This window comes from Mesoplodon bidens (assembly GCF_964165515.1).
Source record: "Mesoplodon bidens genome assembly, chromosome: 2".
In the NCBI taxonomy this organism is placed as follows: domain Eukaryota; kingdom Metazoa; phylum Chordata; class Mammalia; order Artiodactyla; family Ziphiidae; genus Mesoplodon; species Mesoplodon bidens.
Window position 1 is genome coordinate 135,422,422 of NC_138177.1, and position 14,615 is coordinate 135,437,036.

The following is a 14,615-nucleotide window of genomic DNA, read 5'->3' on the forward strand; positions in this document are numbered from 1 at the left end:
ATTGCCTGTTCTTAGTGCCTTTCCCTGAAGAATAGCCTCAGGACATTGCTTTCTCTTTCTGACCCAGCCCAACTGCCAGTACAAACCCACTGTCCTTGTTTTGAGGCTGTGACTCCATCTGTGACATTTTGTGCGGTAGGATACTTACATGAGTTGAATCCTGGTTACCTAGGGAACTTACAAGACTTGGAGCACTTCCTTGCACTTGACCTAAGGCATAGAAGTGGGCTAAACCAGCCTTTGCCATGCTGGGAGGTTGGAATGAGGGGCTTGTTAAAACTGCAGGACCACAGCTCTCAGAGGGAAGGCTGAATTCTCAACTACACGCATTCTTGGAGGGAAGGGCCTCTTCCGGGACAGGGGAGAGTCTTTGAAGTGGAAAGGAAACAAGGATGTGTGGACTCCCAGGATAGTTCTTTTGGAGGTAAATGTGATCTCAACCACTCAGGCAAGACTAGGACCTCAAGTAAGCTGAGAAAGCCCATGCCCTTTGAAGGCTGGAAGCTTGCTCTGGCTCTAGGCCAGGATGTACTTTGAACAGTTTGGAAATACGAAAGTGCCTGGGATTTGCTACACTGCTTACCTGTGTCTCCTTGCTCTTGCTGTTGGGTGGGGGAGACAGCAGCCTGCTTGGTGTTCCTGGTGCCAAGCTCATTCCAGAGGGCTGGTGAGGCAGAGTGGGAGCCGCCTCTGTCTCCAACCCTCCAGGTACCATACTTCTCCCAGGGGAGGGCCTTCTGCTAGGCTGACGTCTGAACCTGAACTTGAAAAGATCAAAGGCTCAAGAGGCTGACTGGAGTCCTAGGAATCTTCTGAGGGGAAGAGGGATTTAGTCATCAGACACAATAGAGAGGCTCTGGGCTCCCTCAGTTTGGTCTCATTCTCCCATTCCTGCTGCCCAGACTTCATCCAGGTGTCCAGGCTGGTCAAGATGTTGGGTCAAGTCTCCAAAGATCTTATGCATCTCCTGACCTGCTCTTGGATCAGGGACTCAAAGCTGAGATGGAAGGAGTGGAGTTGGCTGTTGTAGAACCTCAGAAGCTCATCCAGGAGCTGTTTGTTCTCGGCTTCAAGGTCATCCCATACAGGCCAAAGCTCTTCTGGACAGCACTGGCCCTGCCCTCTCCTTTTCCTCATACTTCTCCACCTTGGCCCGCAATCATCTATAGTCCTAGTATATAGGAAGGCTTCTTCCCACCACCTTCTCACCACAATGTTGAGGTTCTGGAAGACACTGCCAACCTTTTTCAGGGTTCAATAATAGTCTTTCATATCTGGTTCACTTTTTCCTGGCTGAAGGTATCCATCCACTTCATGGCCATATCCAGGGTGGTCACCATGTTCAGTAAGTCCTGGTCTTGCTGGCAGAGGGAATTAGAGAGTAAGTCTAAGGGCATCTTCGCAGCAGATTTGATGACCAGGTCAGCACTGGGACTCTTCTTCATGTCCTTTTGAAGCCTCCTGGTCTGCTCTTCCAGCTGCTTCAGTTTTCTATACTTCCTTTCACAGTCTCTCTCCACTGCTGACCAATCTTGGAAGGAATTCAGCTCATGTTCATGAACATGGCCCTGCTGCCAGGATCTTCAGCTGCAACTCGGTCCTCCTTTTTTTTTTTTTTTTAAGGAGACTTGTTTTACTTAGAGTGGAAAATTCTGCCAGGGACAAAGTCAACACAACCATATGTTTGGAACACAAATATATGTATGGAACATTACATATACAAAGGATGCTTGTAGGGTTGTAGCAATGCAGAAGTAAGAAGTTAAGAGCAGGGAAGAATTCTTCCCTACAGGTTTCAGAGGGAGCATGGTCCTGACTTGATTTCAAACTTCTGGCCTTCAGAACTGTACACAATAAACTTCAATAGTTTTAAGCCACCTCATTTGTGATGTTCTGTGGTGGCAACCCTAGGAAATGAATACACATCCTCTGTGCAAACTACTGCCTAGCATGTTAGAGCTTCTCTCAGAAGAATGTTCCTCTCTGTTGCTGGAGGTGCTCAAACACAAGTAGGAAGACTACCCAGTGGTGATGTTGTTGAGGAATTTAAATTATTACTTATTTTTAAGAGTCCCGCGTAAGCCAGATTCTATGATCTTAAGATATGAAGAGCTTGGAGGGGAATGATTCTGGCATTACATTACAACATTTGGAGGTAACTCTGATGAGTATTACCAGGACAGTTAGATTTTTCTAAATTGGCCCAGTCTTATAGGCTATAGTCAACAATTAGAAAAATATTTTTAAATTAAATTTATTTATTCATTTATTTTTGGCTGCATTGGGTCTTCGTTGCTGCATGCAGGCTTCCTCTAGCTGTGGTGAGTGGGGGCTACTCCTTGTTGCGGTACGCGGGCTTCTCACTGAGGTGGCTTCTCTTGTTGCGGAGCACGGGCTCTAGGCACGTGGACTTCAGTAGTTGTGGCTCGCGGGCTCTAGAGCACAGGCTCAGTAGTTGTGGCACACGGGCTTAGTGGGATCTGCAGCATGTGAGATCTTCCTGGACCAGGGATCGAACCCATGTCCCCTGCATTGGCAGGCAGATTCTTAACTGCTGCACCACCAGGGAAGCCCAGAAAAAGACTTTTTTAAAGTGCTGTTAAGATCTTTCTCAATGATTTATCCACTTTCAAAGAGTGTTTGCCCTCCATGTGCACTGTGGATTTAATTGCTTTGTCTATATCTTGCCATTTTTCAGACCTAGGAGTGAAAATGTGTGTTTCAGGTGTGAAATACTGTCTTGAACTAAGAAAGCTGGAGTGACTGAGACTCACACAAGCCCTCCAACAGAGCCCCAAACTCCTCACCTGCTCTTAGAATTTAAGTATTAGATGCCTAAGACTGTGGAAACCACCAAACCTACAAATGATTGAGTTATTTGTAGTGAGGTGGATGGATCTAGAGTCTGTCATACAGAGTGAAGTAAGTCAGAAGGAGAAAAACAAATACCGTATGCTAACACATATATATGGAATCTAAAAAAAAAAAAAAAAGAAAGAAAATGTTCTGAAGAACCTAGGGGCAGGACAGGAATAAAGACTCAGACCTAGAGAATGGACTTGAGGACATGGGGAGTGGGAAGGGTAAGCTGGGACGAAGTGAGAGAGTGGCATGGACATATATACACTACCAAACGTAAAATAGATAGCTAGTGGGAAGCAGCCGCATAGCACAGGGAGATCAGCTCAGTGCTTTGTGACCACCTAGAGGGGTGGGATAGGGAGGGTGGGAGGGAAATGCAAGAGGGAGGAGATATGGGGATATATGTATATGTATAGCTGATTCACTTTGTTATAAAGCAGAAACTAACACACCATTGTAAAGCAATTATACTGCAATAAAGATGTCAAAATAAATAAATAAAAAGCAAATTTTAAAAAAAATTTATGAATTTCAAAGGTCTCCAGCCTATGTTCCTTGTTGGAAATGGAGCCTCCTGCCTTTTTATTGTTAAAGGAGTCTCAGTTTCTTTCTTGAGATTATCCCCCATTATTGGATATTGATTTATTATTTTCATAAAATTGCAAATGGGAGCCTGTTGCCTGAGACCAGTCATAAATTATGAAAACGTGTTCAGCTCCTCTGTAGGGACTGATCTTCTTATGGAGAGAATTACCCAGAACTAAATTTAACTGCTTTGTATAGGTTTGTGAGAAGGTTTGATGTCCCTGGCCCTCTAATGAGGAAGGGAAAGTAGAAAGGGGCTAACATTCTCTAACAACCTACTAGAGACCAAATTCTTTCCATGGTACTTAATTTAATGTTCTTAACACAATGAAGCACAATCACCATCTGCTTTGATAGAAGATAAAATAGAGGCACAGAATGATGAAAGACTTTCCCCAGGCTAGTGAGGGAGCAGAGCCAGAGTCAAACCTAACTTCGTCTGCCTCTGAAGTTAACCTCTTTCCAATTACAGCATTGCCATTCTTAAGTGGAGTAGTAATATCTCAGCTAGAGGTGGACGAGTGGTTTTTATTAATATCAACCTAAACCTTGTGCTCTTCAAGTTCTGAGAGATTTGCTCCAAGGAGCCATTAAGAAAGGACACTGATCCAAGGGCTATCAATTAACATGTTCTTCATACACAGCTATAAGCAGCTATTTAAAACCTGGGTAATATCTTCCTAAAACTACGTATCTGTTGTCTGGGTATTTATGCCCTATCGCTCTTGGTTTTCCATCCTTGACTCCATTAATAGAATTTTTCCTTTTCTCTTTTTATGGCTTCGCAAGAGGCTAATGTGCAGGCAAAGCTGCTAATTTTACAGTTGCTTTCCACTTCGTCAGCATGAGACTGACTGAGGAGTTATTAATAGAAGAATAGGATTCCCTTTTCATCCTTTTGCTATTGACTGTTGTAGGAGGTGGGAAAAACTCCATTATTTAATAACATTTGTTCTTCTTGAAAGGTCATCATTCCAGCCTTTCAGTTTCCACTAAAGTATAGCAGTATCAGCAGCCACAGCAGCCACTTTCTCTTCCTGAAGGGATTCTGGAATTCATCCAGGTTATACAGTTGGCATAAAACTGTCTTTGAGATCCTCCTTGGGAATGGGGTCCAGCTGGGAAATTCTCTCTGTATTTCTGTGCATTTTCCAAATAGTAATTTCTAGCCACAGTTATTTTTAAATGTGCCAATCACCTACATTCCTGAAAAGGATGCTGAATTTGGGATATATTAGTTGAGAACTGTATTTGGCTGCTCATAGCAGAGAATAGAAATAATAGTGGCATAAACAAGAAAAAATTATTTTTCACATAAAATAATGTTTTAAAATAGACATTCAGGATTGGTATGGTGACCTCACCTTGTCATCAGAGACCCAAGCTCCTTCTGCCTTTCAATTTTATTGTCACTACCATGTAGTTTCCATCCTCACAGCTGACCCATGGTCTCAGATAGCCACTGGACCCATGACTATAAATTTATGATTCTAATCAGGAATCAGAACATAGAGTAAATGGCAAAAGGGACAGATCAGCTATCTCTCCATCACTTATGGGACTTTCCCATAGGTCTTTCCAACAGATTCTGTTTATATCTCAAGCTGTAAGGGAGACTGGGAACCATACAGAGTCTTTTATCTGGGCACACTGCTGCCTCCATAGTAGGGTTATCTTACTAAGAAGAAAGGGTAGGACAATATTAGAGAGACAAATAGCATGTCTGCTACATGGAACAAAGAGAATGACTAAATAAAATTAAGCCAATAAACCCTTACTAAGCACCTATTTTATGTCTGGAGATGAAATAGAAAGTTTAGATAAATTCCTTTAAGGAACAAAAACTTACATATATTATATACAGCGTGTCTTCTTAGCCTAGAATGCTTTTTCCTTCCTTGTTCACCTGGAAAACTTGTATTAATTATTCAAGGCTGTTCTCCAATATCACCTGCTGTCTGATGCTTCCTTGGAAGATTCTTCCCAGGAAGAATTCACCAATTGCCAGTTGCTCAGCTCTGTCCCTATAGCACCTTATCCTTCACTCTACTTCACCACTTAATTCCTCAGAGGCAGTATGCTGAAGTGAGGGTAACATGAGAAGTAGGAAATGCTGACTTCAACTCCCAGGTCTGTTGCTTACTAGCATTGAGACAGATGCTTTTGCCCTTTGAGCTACAGTTTTCCTGCTGTAGAAGAGAGAACGCTAAGTTCCACTTCAGGGACTTTTGTGAAGATTAAATGAGATTTCTTAGGAAATACTATCCAAAAGAAATTTATATCTGTTATGTCAAAATTAAATAAAACTGATGTGAAAGTCCAAAGCATTTTTAAAAATAGAAAAGGTTACTACAAAATAGTAAGTTTTAAATCCCTGGTAATTTTAATGATTCTAAATCTATATGGACTTAAGATAACCTCAAAATAATGTAAAGCAAAAAACTGAAAGTGAAACTTCAGATAGAAATAAATAAACCTATGACCCATTAGAATATTATAACACAATTATCTGTGAAAATTAAGAACAAAGGTCAGTAAAGATCTAGAAAATTTGAACAACACAACTAACATGTTTAATTTAGTGAATATCTATCTATCTATCTATATCAGTCTTGAATCAATGTCAGAGAACACACGTCTTATTTAAACATATGTAGACTCTTTATTAAAAACTGTCCTAGGCCATAATGCAATCTCAACCGATTCCAAAGAATTGTCATCATACAGACCATCCTCTCTGACTGTAATGTAACTAATGCAGAGAAAAGTTACTCACAAAAATATAATTAAATACAATATAAAATTGGAAATTTTAAAATTTACTTTTAATGCCAACCCCAGTTAAATAAAATTCTCTATCTACTCTCCAACATCCGCACAGCAGAACTGATTAGAGATAAACCAAAACCCTGCTGATTGGTCTCATTTTACATTCATGACCATTAAACTCAAGCAGAACTTTAAGACTGCTTGGTATTCATGCTAATTTCACTCATCCTCCTACTCTCTTATGTAACTACTCTACACCTTTTTCTCTTTCCCCAAACCACGACACCTACTCCCATACTTCCTCTCAGCTTAGACCTTGCTTACTATTTCCCTCAGAAGAAAGAAGCAATCAGAAGATAACTTTAACAAGCTCACATCAGAAAATATATTCACCTGTTTCTTCTCTAGCTTTTCTTATGATGCATAAACTCTTCATGTACCCTATGGACTTCAACCCCTCCAGTTTTACACCAAGTCCCACTTTCTGTCACCCACTCAAGAATAGCTCCAGCACTTCTCCACTTTATTTCCTATGTCACAAATTTTCATAATCACACAGACATGTAAATTTTCCCATCTTATAAAGAGAACATATTTTCTTCCATGTACTTCCCTCTCCCCTTTTACAGAAAAAAATCCTTACGGTGGCTGTAAGAATGCATCTGGTGACCTCCAACTACAGGGAGTGTAATTGACCAAGAACCAAATTGCTACGCTCTAAAATCTACCTCTACACTTGCACCAGGGCCATGTTTTGCACAGCGACTCAGTCAGTGGCCAAGTATAGCAGGAACACTAAAGCAGGTACGTTTAGTCCACTAAATAAGACTCCTCTGATGCCTTTGGCTACAACTCTCTGATAGCCTTGTGGAAATGTCCTTTAGCTACATGGTAGTCTATGACGTGTCCATCCAAACTTCAGTCCCTTTCTCCCTCATGAAAGTCAGACTTACTAGCAGTTGAAGGACTATCCCGATCTTTTTAAGCTCTCTCCCCACTTTCTCTAACACAGGTATGTTTCCTAATAAAATCCTTGCATATTTAATTTCATCTGGGAATCTGCTTCTCAGAGGATTCAAACTAATTCACTCCTCTGAAGAGTTTACTTTCCTCAGTCTCCAGTTCCTCTCCTCTCACTTTGTCTTGAATCCATTCTAATCAAGTTTTTGAGCCACAACTCCATTGAAACTGTTCTTGTCAGCAAATTCCAAGATTGCTCAATTGAAAGATTAAACTTCTCCATATTTTAGTTGCTCTACCAGCAGTATTTGATACAGTTCATCCCTCCCTCTTCTTCAAACTGAAAGGCTGACAGGATATACTAAACTGTAACTAGTTTATTCAACTGCTACCCACCTTCTCCATTTAGATGTTTTATAGGTATCTCTGATTTAACCAGCTCAAAACTGGGGATTTGATGATCTTCCCTCCAAATATTCATTCTCTCTTAATCTTCTTCAATCTGTAAATGAACACTCCATCTTGAAAGAGGGGACGTTACTACATATCCTATGGACATTAAAAGGTTAAGGAGTAATACTATGGACAATTCTATGACCACAAATGTGATAACCGAGATAAAATAGGCCAATAATTTGAAAGACACAATTTTCCAAAACTCACACAAGAAGAAGTAGACAATCAGAATAGGCCTATATCTATTAAGGAAATTGAGTTTGGCTAAAGCTGGCCTTTGTCTTCTCTACATTAGTGAATCACCACTTCAAACAATTGCTTACTTTTTTCCCTGAAAAGCAGTTTCTGGTTATTGCTGTGGCCAGTATTAATATTTTTATTGAGTAATCAATATTCCATTTATTGACTGTTTTCTATGAGCTATTATGTTGTGCTAGTTGCTTTTGATATATACTTTTTACTTCTTTTAACAACCATCCCATTTAATGGATGAGAAAATTGTAGCTCAGTGAAATTTAATTGTTTGTCCATTGTCCAACAGTTAGCTGAATGGATGACCTGGGATTTTAAAACACCTGTCTGACTCCAAAGCCTGTGCTTTCTCTATAGTCCCGTGCTAGTGCATAAGAAAGTGCCCTAGAACCTATGAATCAATGAGATATCACTGTCCATTCACTAAAGGGTTAATATTTTTGCCTGCTCCTGTTCTAGCTTCTTGGAAGAAGATGTAGGGCCTTTACCTCTACAACATCTACCATGAAGCCCAACCTGATCATTTGGTCTCCTGCTAGTATGCTTTCTGATACATAGTGGAAAATAAAAGTAGGAAGCCAGGCATGGTTTAGTCATACTTGTTAAACTTTTATGCTACCAGTCAGAAATGATGTTGACCTTAAAATTATGATTTAGAAGCACACATTCTGAAAAAGAACACAGTTCAATAAGAACAAAACCAGTAAGACCTGGGAGAGGCTTCTGAGAGTCCACAGATGATATGAAGTATAAACAGCTGCTATATGATATATTATTGCCTCTGGCATTCACTATTTATGGTGCAACTGTAAGGTGGTACAGTTTTTCCTTGTACACATGTTTTTCAAGAGAGAAGGAGGGAAATCATGCAATTTTTTTGTAGTTTCAAAGGGGCAAGAGAGAGGAAGTGGTTGAGGAGGGACAGAAAATATGCTTCACCCACTTCTGCTATCCATTGCCTGCTTTCCAAGCATGTGAACTTGAGTGTAAGAAGTCAGTAAACTGGAAAGTTAGAATTGTTACAGACAGATCTGCCTTTGATATCATTTCTTTACTACACTTTATTGAGGTAAAATATAAATAACGTAAAACTTACCATTTCAACAATTTGAAGTGCACAGTTCAGTGGCATTAAGTACATTCACAATGTTGTGCAACCATTACCACTATCTAGGTCCATAATTTTTCTTTACCATAAATGGAAACCACATATCTGTTAGTAATCACTTCCTATTTCCCCCTTCCCCCAGCTCCTTGCAACTAATAACCTCCTCTCTGCCTCTACAGATTTTCCTATTCTGAAGGTTTTACATAATAAGCCTACATATGGAGGCAAAAGACGTATACACCAAAAACTGTAAGATGCTAGTGAAAGGAATGAAAGACGACACAAACAGATGAAGAGATATACGATGTTCTTGGACTGGAAGAATCAATATTGTGAAAATGACTATACTACCCAAAGCAATCTATAGATTCAATACAATACCTATCAAATTACAAAGCCATTTTTCACAAAACTAAAACAGAAAAATTTACAATTTGTATGGAAACACAAAAGACCCCAAAGAGCAAAAGAAATCTTGAGAAAGAAAACGGAGCTGGAGGAATCAGGCTCCCTGACTTCAGACTATACTACAAAGCTACAGTAATCAAGACAGTATAGTACTGGCAAAAAAATAGAAATATAGATCAATGGAACAGGATAGAAAGCCCAGAAAAAAACCCACACACATATGGTCAACTAATCTATGACAAAGGAGACAAGAATATACAATGGAGAAAAGAATGCTTCTTCAATAAGTGGTGATAGGAAAACTGGACAGGTATATGTAAAAGAATAAAATTAGAACACTTCCTAACACCATACACAAAAATAAACTGAAAATGGATTAAAGACCTGAATGTAAGGTCAGATACTCTAACACTCTTAGAGGAAAACATAGGCAGAACACTCTTTGACATAAATCGCAGCAGGAACATTTTTGACTGCCTAGAGTAATGAAAATAAAACAAAAGTAAACAAATGGGACCTAATTAAATTTAAAAGCATTTGCACAGCAAAGGAAACCATAAATAAGACAAAAACACAACCCTCAGAATGGGAGAAAATATTTGCAAATGTAGCAACTGACAAAGGATTAATCTCCAAAATTTACAAGAAGCTCATGCAGCTCAATATCAAAAAAACAAACAACATCAGAAATTGGGCAGTAGACCTAAATAGACATTTCTCCAAAGAAGACATACAGACGGCCAAAAAACACATGAAAAGATGTTCAACATCACTAATTATTAGAGAAATGCAAATCAAAACAACAATGAGGTATCACCTCATACCAGTCAGAATGGCCATCATTAAAAAATCTACAGACAGGGGAGAGACCTTCAAGATTGTGGAGGAGTAAGACGTGGAGATCACCTTTGTCCCAACAAATACATGAGAAGTACATCTACATATGAAACAACTCCTACAGAACACCTACTGGACCCTGGCAGAGGACCTCAGACATCCCAAGAGGCAAGAAACTCCCCAAGTGCCTGGCCATGTGGCTGACAGAGTCTGGATGTTCCAGCCAGGTGCCAGGCCTGTGCCTCTGAAGTGGGAGAGCAGAGTTCATGACATTAGTCCACCAGAGACCTCCTACCTCCACATAATATCAAATGGCAAAAGCTCTCCCAGAGATCTCCATCTCAACGCTAAGACCTAGTTCCACTCAAGGATCAGCAACATACAGTGCTGGACACCCTATGCCAAACAACTATCAAGACAAGAACACAACACAACCCAGTAGCAGAGAGGCTGCATGAAATCATAATAAGGTCACAGACACCCCGAAACACACCACCAGACACAGTCCTGCCCACAAGAAAGACAAGATCCAGCCTCATCCAGCAGAACACTGGCACAGGTCCCCTCCACCATGAAGCCAACACAAGCCCCTGAACCAACCTTACCCACTGGGGGCAGACAACAAAAACAACGGGAACTAAGAATCTGCAACCTGCGAAAAGGAGATCCCCAAACACAGTAACTTAAGCAAAATGAGAAGACAGATAAGCACACAGCAGACGAAGGAGCAAGGTAAAAACTCACCAGACCAAACACATAAAGAGGAAATAGGCAGTCTACCTGAAAAATAATTCAGAGTAATGACAGTAAAGATGATCCAAAATCTTGAAATAGAATGGAGAATATACAAATAACGTTTACAAGGGTCTAGAAGAACTAAAGAGCAAACAATGATGAACAACAAAATAAATGAAATTAAAAATTCTCTACAAGGAATACAACAGCAGAATAACTGAGGCAGAAGAACGGATAAGTGACCAGGAAGATAAAATAGTGGAAATAACTACCACAGAGCAGAATAAAGAAAAAAGAGTAAAAAGAATTGAGGACAGTCTCAGAGACCTCTGGGACAACATTAAAAGCACCAACATTCGAATTTTAGGGGTCCTGGAAGATGAGGAAAAGAAAGAGACTGAGAAAGTATTTGAAGAGATTATAGTTGAAAACTTCCCTAATATGGGAAAGGAAATAGTCCATCAAATCCAGGAAGGGCAGAGAGTCCCATACAAGATAAATCCAAGGAGAAACATGCCAAGACACATATTAATCAAACTACCAAAAATTAAATACAAAGAAAAAATATTAAAAGCAACAAGGGAAAACAACAAATAACATACAAGGGAATCCCCATAAGGTTAACAGCTGAATTTTCAGCAGAAACTCTGCAAGCCAGAAGGGAGTGGCAGGACATATTTAAAGTGATGAAATGGAAAAAAACTACAACCAAGATTACTCTACCAAACAAGGATTGCATTCAGATTTGACAGAGAAATTAAGACCTTTACAGACAAGCAAGAGCTAAGAGAATTCAGAACCACAAAACAAGTTTTACAACAAATGCTAAAGGAACTTCTCTAGGCAGGAAACACAAGAAAAGGAAAACACCTACAATAATAAATCCAAAACAATTAAGAAAAAGGTAATAGGAGCATAAATATAGATAATTACCTTAAATGTAAATGGGTTAAATGCCCCAACCAAAGACACAGACTGGCTGAATGGATACAAAAACAAGACCTGTATATATGCTGTCTACAGGAGACCCACTTCAGACCTAGGGACACATAAAGAATAAAAGTGAGGGGATGGAAAAAGATATGCCATGCAAATGGAAATCAAACAAAGCTGGAGTAGCAATTCTCAGACACAATAGACTAAAATAAACACTATTACAAGAGACAAAGAAAGACACTACAAAATGATCAAGGGAGGAAGGAGCTTCAAGATGATGGAAGAGTAAGACACAGAGATCACCTTCCTCCCCACAAATACATCAGAAATACATCTACATGTGGAACAACTCCTACAGAACACCTACTGAACGCTGGCAGAAGACCTCAGACCTCCCCAAAGGCAAGAAACTCCCCACGTACCTGGGTAGGGTAAAAGCAAAAAGAAAAAACAGAGACAAAAGGATAGGGACGGGACCTGCACCAGTGGGAGGGAGCCGTGAAGGAAGAAAGGTTTCCACACACTAGAAACCCCTTCGGGGGCAGAGCCTGTGGATGGGGGAGGGGGAAGCTTCGGAGCCATGGAGGAGAGCACAGCAACAGGGTGCGGAGGGCAAAGCAGAGAGATTCCTGCACAGAGGATCGGAGCCGACCGGCACTCACCAGTCTGAGAAGCTTGTCTGCTCACCTGCCGGGACGGGTGGGGGCTGGGAGTCTGTCGGAGCGCAGGGAGAGGGCAGGGGTTGGCGGCGTGAACACAGCCTGAAGGGGTAAGTGCACCACGGCTATCCGGGAGGGAGTACGGGAAAAGGTCTTGATCTGCTGAAGAGACAGGAGTCTTCTTGCCTCTTTGTTTCCTGGTGCATGAGGAGAGGGGATTAAGAGCCGCTTAAAGAAGCTCCAGAGACAGGTGCGAGCCTTGGCTAAGAGCACGGACCCCAGAGATGGGCATGAGACGCTAAGGCTGCTGCTGCAGCCACCAAGAAGCCTGTGTGCGAGCACAGATCACTGTCCACACCTCCCTTGCGGGAGCCTGTGCAACCCGCCACTGCCAGGGTCCCGTGATCCAGGGACAACTTCCTCGGGAGAATGCACTGCACACCTCAGGCTGGTGCAACGTCACACTGGCCTCTGTCGCCACAGACTCGCCCCGCATCTGTACTCCTCCCTCCCCACGGCATGAGTAAGCCAGAGCCCCCGAATCAGCTGCTCCTTTAACCCCGTCCTGTCTGAGCTAAGAACAGACGCCCTCAGGCTACCTACATGCAGAGGAGGGTCCAAATCCAAAGCTGAACCCTGGGAGCTCTGCGAACAAAGAAGAGAAAGGGAAATTTTTCCCAGCAGCAGATTAAATCACCAGAATCAACTTGATATACACTGCATCTGTGGAATACCTGAATAGAAAACGAATCATCCCAAATTGAGGAGGTGGACTTTGGGAGCAATGATATATATATATATATATATCTTTTCCCCTTTTTCTTTTTTTGTAAGTGTGTATGTGTATGCTTCTGTGTGTGATTTTGTCTGTATAGCTTTGCTTTTCTCATTTGTCCTAGGGTTCTGTCTATCCATTTTTTTATTACTAAAAAAAATTTATTTTTCTTAATAATTATATTTTATTTTGATAACTATTTTATTTTATTTTACATTATTTTATTTTATTTTATGTTCTTCTTTTTTTCTTTCTTTCTTTTCTCCCTTTTATACTGAGCCGAGTGGAGGACAGGCTCTTACAGCTCCAGCCAGGTGTCAGAGCTGTGCCACTGAGGTGGGAGAGCCAAATTCAGGACACTGGTCCACAAGAGACCTCCCAGCTCCATGTAACATCAAACGGTGAAAATCTCCCAGAGATCTCCATCTCAATGCCAAGACCCAGCTCCACTCAACCACCAGCAAGCGACAGTGCAGGACACCCTATGCCAAACAACTAGCAAGTCAGGAACACAACACCATCCATTAGCACAGAGGCTGCTTAAAATCATAATAAGGCCACAGACAACCCAAAACACACCACCACACATGGAACTGCCCACCAGAAAGACAAGATCCAGCCTCATCCACCAGAAAACAGGCACTAGTCCCCTCCACCAGGAAGATTACACAACCCATTGAACCAACCTTAGCCACTGGGGAGAGACACTAAAAACAACAGAAACTACGAACCTGAAGCCTGTGAAAAGGAGAACCCAAGCAGAGTAAGCTAAGCAAAATGAGAAGACAGAGGAACACACAGCAGATGAAGGAGCAAGGTAAAAACCCACCAGACTAAACAAATGAAGAGGAAATAGGCAGTCTACCTGAAAAAGAATTGAGAATAATGATAGTAAAGATGATTCAAAATCTTGGAAATAGAATGGAGAAAATACAAGAAACATTTAACAAGGATCTAGAAGAACTAAAGAGCAAACAAACGGAGATGAACAACACAATAAATGAAATTATAAATTCTCTACAAGGGATCAATAGCAGAATAACTGAGGCAGAAGAACGGATAAGTGACCTGGGAGATAAAATAGTGGAAATAATTACTGCAGAGCAGAATAATGTAAAAAGAATGAAAAGAATTGACGACAGAGTCAGAGACCTCTGGGACAACAATAAACACATCAACATTCGAATTATAGGGGTTCCAGAAGAAAAAAAGAAAAAGAAAAGGACTGTGAAAGTATTTAAAGAGATTGTAGTTGAAAACTTCCCTAATATGG

The 14,615-nt window shown here is 40.9% G+C and overlaps 1 pseudogene across 1 annotated transcript; it reads right to left on the reverse strand.

Annotated features, from left to right (window-relative positions):
- Positions 1–829: 829 nt before the first annotated feature.
- LOC308606929 (bridging integrator 3-like) lies at positions 830–1,510 on the reverse strand (annotated as a pseudogene). The gene has a single exon. The product of its transcript is annotated as a bridging integrator 3-like (transcript).
- Between the last annotated feature and the right edge of the window lie 13,105 nt (positions 1,511–14,615).